The 7630-nt window shown below is 44.5% G+C and overlaps 1 pseudogene; it reads right to left on the bottom strand.

Annotated features, from left to right (window-relative positions):
* Positions 1 to 7630, bottom strand: part of LOC110334307 — a 9952-nt pseudogene that overhangs the window by 171 nt on the left and 2151 nt on the right.

The following is a 7630-nucleotide window of genomic DNA, read 5'->3' as shown; positions in this document are numbered from 1 at the left end:
CTCTCTCTCTCTCTCTCTCTCTCTCTCATCTTTTTTTTATTAGATATTTTCTTTATTTACATTTCAAATGCTATCCCGAAAGTTCCCTTTACCCTCCCCCTGCCACTGCCACCAACTCCCACTTCTTGGCCCTGACGTTCCCTGTACTGGGGCATGTAAAGTTTGCAAGACCAAGGGGCCTCCCTTCCCAATGATGGCCGACTTGGCCATCTTCTGATACATATGCAGCTAGAGACACGAGCTCTGGGGGTACTGGCTAGTTCATATTGTTGTTTCTCCTATAGGGTTGCAGACCTCTTCAGCTCCTTGGGTACTTTCTCTAACTCCTCCATTGGGGGTCCTGTGTTCCACCCAATAGATGACTGTGAGCATCCACTTTTGTATTTGCCAGGCACAGGCCTCTTCACCAGATACACTCTGCTAGACCTAGAACAGTCATGGTGCACTATAGTCCCTGATAGTGTGTTCAGATGCAAAACAATGGATTCTTCTGGGTTGCAGCTAGGCATGCTTAGAGGGAATGGGCTACATAGAATGTTGGAAGCTTAATGTGTTGACTTTTAATATGTTTTAAATTGTGTAGCCCCTCCTTTATTGAACAGAACTCAGGTATCCTTGGGGGGGGTGGTATTCAACATCAGATGCAACTTAAAAATGACAAGGAGTACTGGGCATGGTGGCACACGCCTTTAATCCCAGCACTCGGGAGGCAGAGGCAGGCAGATTTCTGAGTTTGAGGCCAGCCTGGTCTACAAAGTAAGTTCCAGGACAGCCAAGGCTACACAGAGAAGCCCTGTCTTGAAAAAAAACAAAACAAACAAACAAAAGAGAAGGAGAACCATCTACTGTCCTTTCCATCTGCCCAGCAGGAGAAAGCATCCTAGCATGCCACAATATAACCCAAGAAGAAGCATGACTTTCCAGGGCATGTGGACTCACTGTGTTGGCAGGCTTTTAAAAGACAAGTAAGCTGGTGCCCTACTCTTCTGTTGGAAGAACCAGCTCGCCCTTCATACACTCTTCCTTTCTCTTTTGTGCCATGAGGCATCCTTCCCAAGGGCCAGCGAACACCTCTCTGCTCCTCCATGTCCCTGCTCTGCAGAGTGTCCTGCCGTGGGTGGCGTTGAGCATTGCTCCATAGGCCAATGATATGTTGTATCATACTCAGCTGCCTTCAGCAGAGGTAGTGCTTGCAAATATAGTTCCAGAGTTGGTGACACTGTTGCTGTGACTCCACATCTCCACGTCTTTGAGCTCCCCCTTCCCTTGCTCTGCCACTCTGAGACCCAAAGCTCAAGCTACAAAGGCCAACTGCACGGACCACTGTGACGTTCTCCAAAGTTCTGTGATTTATTCTAGCTCCTGCGAGGCACAGGATAAGGCAACGAGGCATGGCCAAGATCCAGGGTTGCCCAAAAGAGTATGCTGACAGTGAGTCAGCATAGTACTGGGTATATGTCACTCACGGCCCGAAAGGTATCATTCTCTGGGAAAGTACCAAGTAGGGGAGGAGTAGAAATGAGTGTGAGAACCGTAGGCAACCCCAGCAAGAAGACTTCTGTTCTGAACCTTGGAGTCACAGAATTTCAATGTAAGACATGAAGGAAAAGAACAGGCTAGGGTGCAACTAGAATGGTTGAGTTTTGTTTTTTTTTTTGGTTTTTTTTTTTGGTTTTTTTCGAGACAGGGTTTCTCTGTATAGCCCTGGCTATCCTGGAACTCACTCTGTAGACCAGGCTGGCCTCGAACTCAGAAATCCGCCTGCCTCTTCCTCCTGAGTGCATAAGAGTATGACAGGGGATGCTAGTAGAAGAATAAACAGTCAGAGGTTAGGGGTGGAGACCTAGGCACTGGAAAGAAAAGACCATAGAGAAAGCCTAAACCGTGGAGGTAATTGTTTTGGACAGAGCACTAGTTCTTCTGCATCACAGGGATCGGATGCATTCGTGGGCTAGCTCAGACTCTGGGATTCAGGCTGTAGAGCTTGGGAGCTGCATTTCTGTTAGATATTAGGGGGATAGGAGTGTGAGGACCATTCAGCTAAAGAGAACAGGAAAGGCATATATATTAAAAGTTTATCCTTACAAGTGATACAGCTCGACTGGAATTTTAGGAAGGCAAACTTGCGAAACCAGCCTGGATAGAGGTGCAAAATATGGAAAGATAGGACATGCTGAAGGAGGACCAGGCTGTGATTTTTCAGAGGGCAAAAGCAAGGGAACTGCGGCCTCAAGGATGGTGAGCATCGGGGACTGTGGTGTCCTCACCAGAGAAAGGAAACAATGACAAAGACGATATTTAGGATGGAAAGTTGGAAGTGAGAAAGTTAATACTGATGGTCAACCAAAGGAAATGGAGAAAGAATCACCGTGGAAGCAATCTGTGACCAAGTTTCTAGATGGAGGTTAATTGAGATCTAAAGACCCACCTTGACTGTGAATGGTATCATTCCATGGGTTAGAGTCCTGAACTATACAAAAAGGAGAGAGAGAGAGAGAGAGAGAGAGAGAGAGAGAGAGAGAGAGAGAGAGAGAGAGAGAACACCCAGTCTAAACTATCATTAGTCTGCATCCTTGCCACTAATACAATATGACCAGCGCCTCATGCTTTTGCCACTATGACTTCCAACAATACCCTGAAATCCCTTAGATGTGAGCCTGGGCACTCACATCTAAGGTTCGGCTGGACATTCAGAGGGGACGCAGGGATGCTGAAGTATTTTGAACGCAGTGGAAATTGTGGTGAGTAGCCGGCTTCTCTATTTCCCTGCCTCTAACTGGTCAGATCGGGGCCAGGGGGAGGTCAGGAGGAACTAGTTTGCTTATGACCATGGGCGGTGATCACTTCCTTCCCTGGCTGCAGGTCTATTCAGCATGGGTTTGGAGTCACTCTGGGTGGGAACAGTCATGGTCACTTCTCTTTGAAGCCTGTAGCAGGCTTCTGAGCACAGGAAGGGAATGCTGGCCCATCTGGAAGGCACAAGGGCAGCTGCCTGAAGAAAGGGAAAGGGAAACTGATGCTTGTTGGGTGTGCACGGTGTGGGACACAGTCTAGGGAAAGTTTCTTGGAAGGGAGTGACTTGAACATTCTGGCCCTTAGATGGCTTTGAGATACTGAGTTCTAGAAACAGACCCCGGAGCTGGTGTTCTTCCTAGAGGGACCCGGTTCCATCCATCACTGAGCAAGGTCTTGGGAAATAGGACAATGCCATGTAACAGCCTTTGCCCCTTTGGATTTTGTGTTAGCCTCAGGCATCAACATGAACAAGAACCAACCTGATGTCTGGTCTGAGGCTGTGGGACTATCTTCACTGAACCTAAGTAATTTCTCATATAACTGATCCTTGTAATTCTATTCTAGAGAATACAGTGAGGAGAAGAGAGACTGGTCAAGCTCTCCAGAATCAAAGGGACCATCTGGGGAGTGAGGGCAGTGTCTGCCAGGCACATGCCTCATTGAGAAATGCCCCATATGCACAATAAAGGGAAACACACCTACCCTCATTAGCAATCACTTCCTTGGAATGCTGCCTGCCCTCTGCCCACCTCCAGGCCTTACTCAAAGGCCACTTTCTAAGGAACTCACACAAGGATTTATCCACAGAGCCCCAGCTGCTGGCCACATTAGGCCTCAGTCAGTCCAAGCTTGCTGCACAAGTCTGCCTCCCCTGACCACCACACAGTGGCTCTACGATTGTCCTGCTCTTTGATGTCATCTCCACTAGAATGCATGCATCTCTCAGCCGGATGCGCAGAGGATATTTTCTGAATAAATGAGCAATCGACTTGTCATGAAAAAGGAATAGTGAATTCACATGCATTAGAATGAGAGCTGTTAACCACCACATGGCTAAAAATTTCTTCCAATGTCTTCTGAGACACTCATCTTAGCACCGACTGAGGTGACACTAGGAAATACTTTAAATATTGAATCATGGGTGTGTGTGGGGGGAATTAAATATGCATTGGTACATCTGCACAGTTGGAAACTGGTATTCATGAAAATTTTCATCAATTTGGGGGAAAAAGCTTATGATTCAGAACTAAGGGAAGATAGCAGATGCAAAATTGCATGCATGATGTGATCTTAACTCTGAGAAAAAGATATGGCAGTTAGGGGAATCCCCAACGTGTTACCAACATAGTGAGGGACCACACAGTGTTTATATAAATGTTTTTTCTCTATATCTCACCCCCCCCAAATTTAACGCTTTCTGGGGATAAACACACAATAATCTTAAACCCATAAAGATATTTCTTAAGATCAAAAAATTAGTTCTCAGCAAACTTAACTAATCGCGATCTACAACAAACCAAAGGCTACATCGCTCTACTTTTGCTTTACATTGCCACCTATGTCAGACCTTATTCCTTCTTGTTAGAGAGTTTATTCCTGAAGCATGACATTGACATCAGAGTGTCTTTTTCTGGATTACTTGAAATCTGGCTCGGCTGAACCGTGGCTGAACCTACTGCCCTGCCCCGTGCTAGATGTTAGGGGAAATACAGACACAGTGGACCGTGGTTCCTGTCCAAAGCACGCTGTCAGATGAGTGGCTCTTCATCTCTGGTCTTTACCTTGAAGGAACTGCATTTACCAAAAACCACCAGTGACATTCTCCTGGCAAAATCCCAGGGGCCTCATCCCTTTTGTAAACCCTGGGCCTCTCGGCACTTCTGCTGAGGTGGCCAGTCCCCTCGTGACATCTCTCCACTGTGGTCACTGGGGGTGTTTTGCAGTGCTCACGTCATGATCCACCAAGCACCAGGCAACCCTCCTACCTCCTCAGACCTCCCTATGCCTCACCACACCACCCAGTTAGCCTCAGTGGGGTGAGTCAGGACCTGAAGGGTTTCCATCTTCACCGCTCTGTCTCCACTCATGTCCGTTGGCCTAGGTTGCATGCCATTGCCCCGCAGAACCTCACTGCTGCCCCTCACCTACAGCCATTCCACCTCATGAAGAGTCCATGTTCTCTGCAAAGCAGGCCTCTCAACACCCAGCTCTGGCCCTACCATGGCTTCCTTTACCTGGACGTTGCTCCCTGAGCCACTCACCTGCAAGGGCCACCTGAAGTTAATGTTTATAGGATGTGTAGCATCTATGGGGACTTTGAAAACTATATGCTAGCCAAACTGAACTTTGTTTTAAATTTTGTTGTACAAAAATAATGGATTCCATTATTGTTTTTATGTATGTATGTATGTATGTATGTATGTATGTATGTATGTATGTACGTATGTGTGTCCCTCCCAATGGCTTCCCTCAAATACCCCTCCTGCCTTCACATGGTCATGCATGTTTGCTTGTGTGTCTGTTCTCCATATGAATTCAAAACACGCAATGTTTTGTCTTTCTTCCTCCTCTCCATCATCCTGTCCTCTCCCTTTAGAATCTTCCATCTTCACACAGTACCCCTCTACCTCCATCCATAGTTATTAATATTACCTAGATGAAGTTCAAGAGAAAACTGTCTCTCTACAGCTCCATTCACTGACTGAATTTTATTCTCCTTTCTGGTTGAATAAAGTATCATACATATATATATATATATATATTTATATTTATATAAATGTTTTTTCTCTAAATGTGGCATCTGCGTATATACAAATGCATGTCTACTCATTTGTTTGTGGGTGTTGAGGCTGCTCCATATGGGGGCTACTCTGAGCAGTGCTGTAGTCAATATGGAAGTAGTTCTCTGGTGTTCTTCAGGTATGTTTCTAGGGCCGTGTTATAGCTAAGTCACATATGTGGTAGTTCTATTTTAAGAACTTGTATTTTTTTTCTTTTTAATAAACTTCTGTACTGATTTTTCATAGTGACTGGACATATTTGTAAAAGATACCCCTTCCCTTATATCCTCACCAGCACTTGTTATTATTTTCTTGATAATAATAGACATTCTGGCTAGGACAGATGTCTAGTATAGTTTTAATTCGTATAAAATATTTTTTTTTAGTATGGAATTGAAAATGAGCAAAACGTGCCATTTATTGTGTTCCGATTTTTCTCTCTCCTTCCCTTTCTCCTTTCCTTCCTCCCTCCCTCCCTCCCTTCTTTGCTTTCCCCTCTCTATCCATCCCTTTCTTCTTCCCTTCAATTTGAACCAACAAAAACTATACATATTTATTGTTTAGTTCACTTTCCATTTCTGTGACAAAACATGTGATTCAATTAATTGAAAAGGAGGACAGTCTTGTCTTGGATTATGAGTTAACGCATAGCTCCTGGCCCCGTTCCTTCGGTTCTGCGACAGCAAAGCATGTCATGTCAAAGATACGCAGCTGGGAAGCAAGAGAGACAACGAGTTCTGTGTCCATAGCCCCTTCATGTGGTAACTACAACTGGCCCAGCTTTTCTCCACTAGACTCCACCTTTCAAAGTCCTACTACCATTCAATAGATGGTGACAGAGCCTTTGGGGGACCTTTCAAACCACAGCATTTACGGTGCACAATAGTATAATCTGGTGTCTGGATATACTGCGGAGGGGCTGGATTAAACTGACTGATATGCATTTCCTCTTTCATGTATCTACTTAGCAAGTAATTTTCAAGTGCGTAATTAATTGTCTTTAACTGTAGTTACCATGAGATCCCACAAATTTGCTCTTCTTTTCTGACTGACATTTCATGTCCTTTAACTAACATCTCTCCCATTCCTCCCCTCCTGGGCCCCAGTCTCTGGTAACCGTTCTAGTCTTTGCTTCTAAGTTGGATGTCTTTAGATTCCACATACAATGAGGTTCTGCAGTGGTATCTTTCTGGGTCTGGTCTATTCGACATTGTGGCTTCCACGTTCCCCGTTGTTACAAACAGCAGGACTTCCCTCTTATGAGCCTGCCTTGTAATACTTGATTTGCATACTGTTAACCATATTTATCATACTGTGCATAGGACACCAGAAATCCATTTTTTTTTCTGTCTGTCTGGAATTCTGTATCCATTGGCCTACCTTTCCTTCCCCATGAACCTTTATATCCACCATCTGCTACTTGTTTCTAAGAGTATAAAATTTATCTTTCTATCCCTGGGCATTTAACATGATGTCCCCCCAGATTCATCCATGTCATCACAAATGGCCAGATTTCTTTCCCTTTGAAGGTTATATATTATTCTATTGTGCATGTTCACTGTTTTCTTCATCTAGTCCTTTCTATGGGTGGACATAGAAGTTGATTCTATATCTTGGCTATTGTGAGTGGTTCTAAAAATGTCTGTGACATGTTAATTTAGATTTTGGATATATATTGAGTAATAGGATTGTTGATGCTTTAAGTACATTAATTTGTTTATTAAGAAATTTCCACCCTATTTCCCACAGTGGTTGTATTAATTTAACTTCCCATCATCAGTGGACCAGGGTTCTTTTTCCCCTTTGGGCATTCTTTTTACTTTTTAAAACAGATTTCTTTATTTATATTTTATTCGTGTGAGTGTTTGCTTACATAGATGTAAGTGAGCCACGTGCCATGCTGGGTACCTACAGAAGCCAGAAGAGGGCGTTAGATCTTACAGAACTGCAGTTACAGGTGGATGTAAGCTGTTATGTGCTGGAACCTAAACCCAGGTTTGCTATAGAAGCAGTGGGTGCTCTTGACCACTGAGCTATCTCTCCAGCTCCAGGCA

This window comes from Mus pahari, chromosome 16 (assembly GCF_900095145.1).
Source record: "Mus pahari chromosome 16, PAHARI_EIJ_v1.1, whole genome shotgun sequence".
Lineage (NCBI taxonomy): Eukaryota > Metazoa > Chordata > Mammalia > Rodentia > Muridae > Mus > Mus pahari.
The sequence above is the reverse complement of the archived record's forward strand: the minus strand, read 5'-3'. Positions and strand labels throughout refer to the sequence as shown.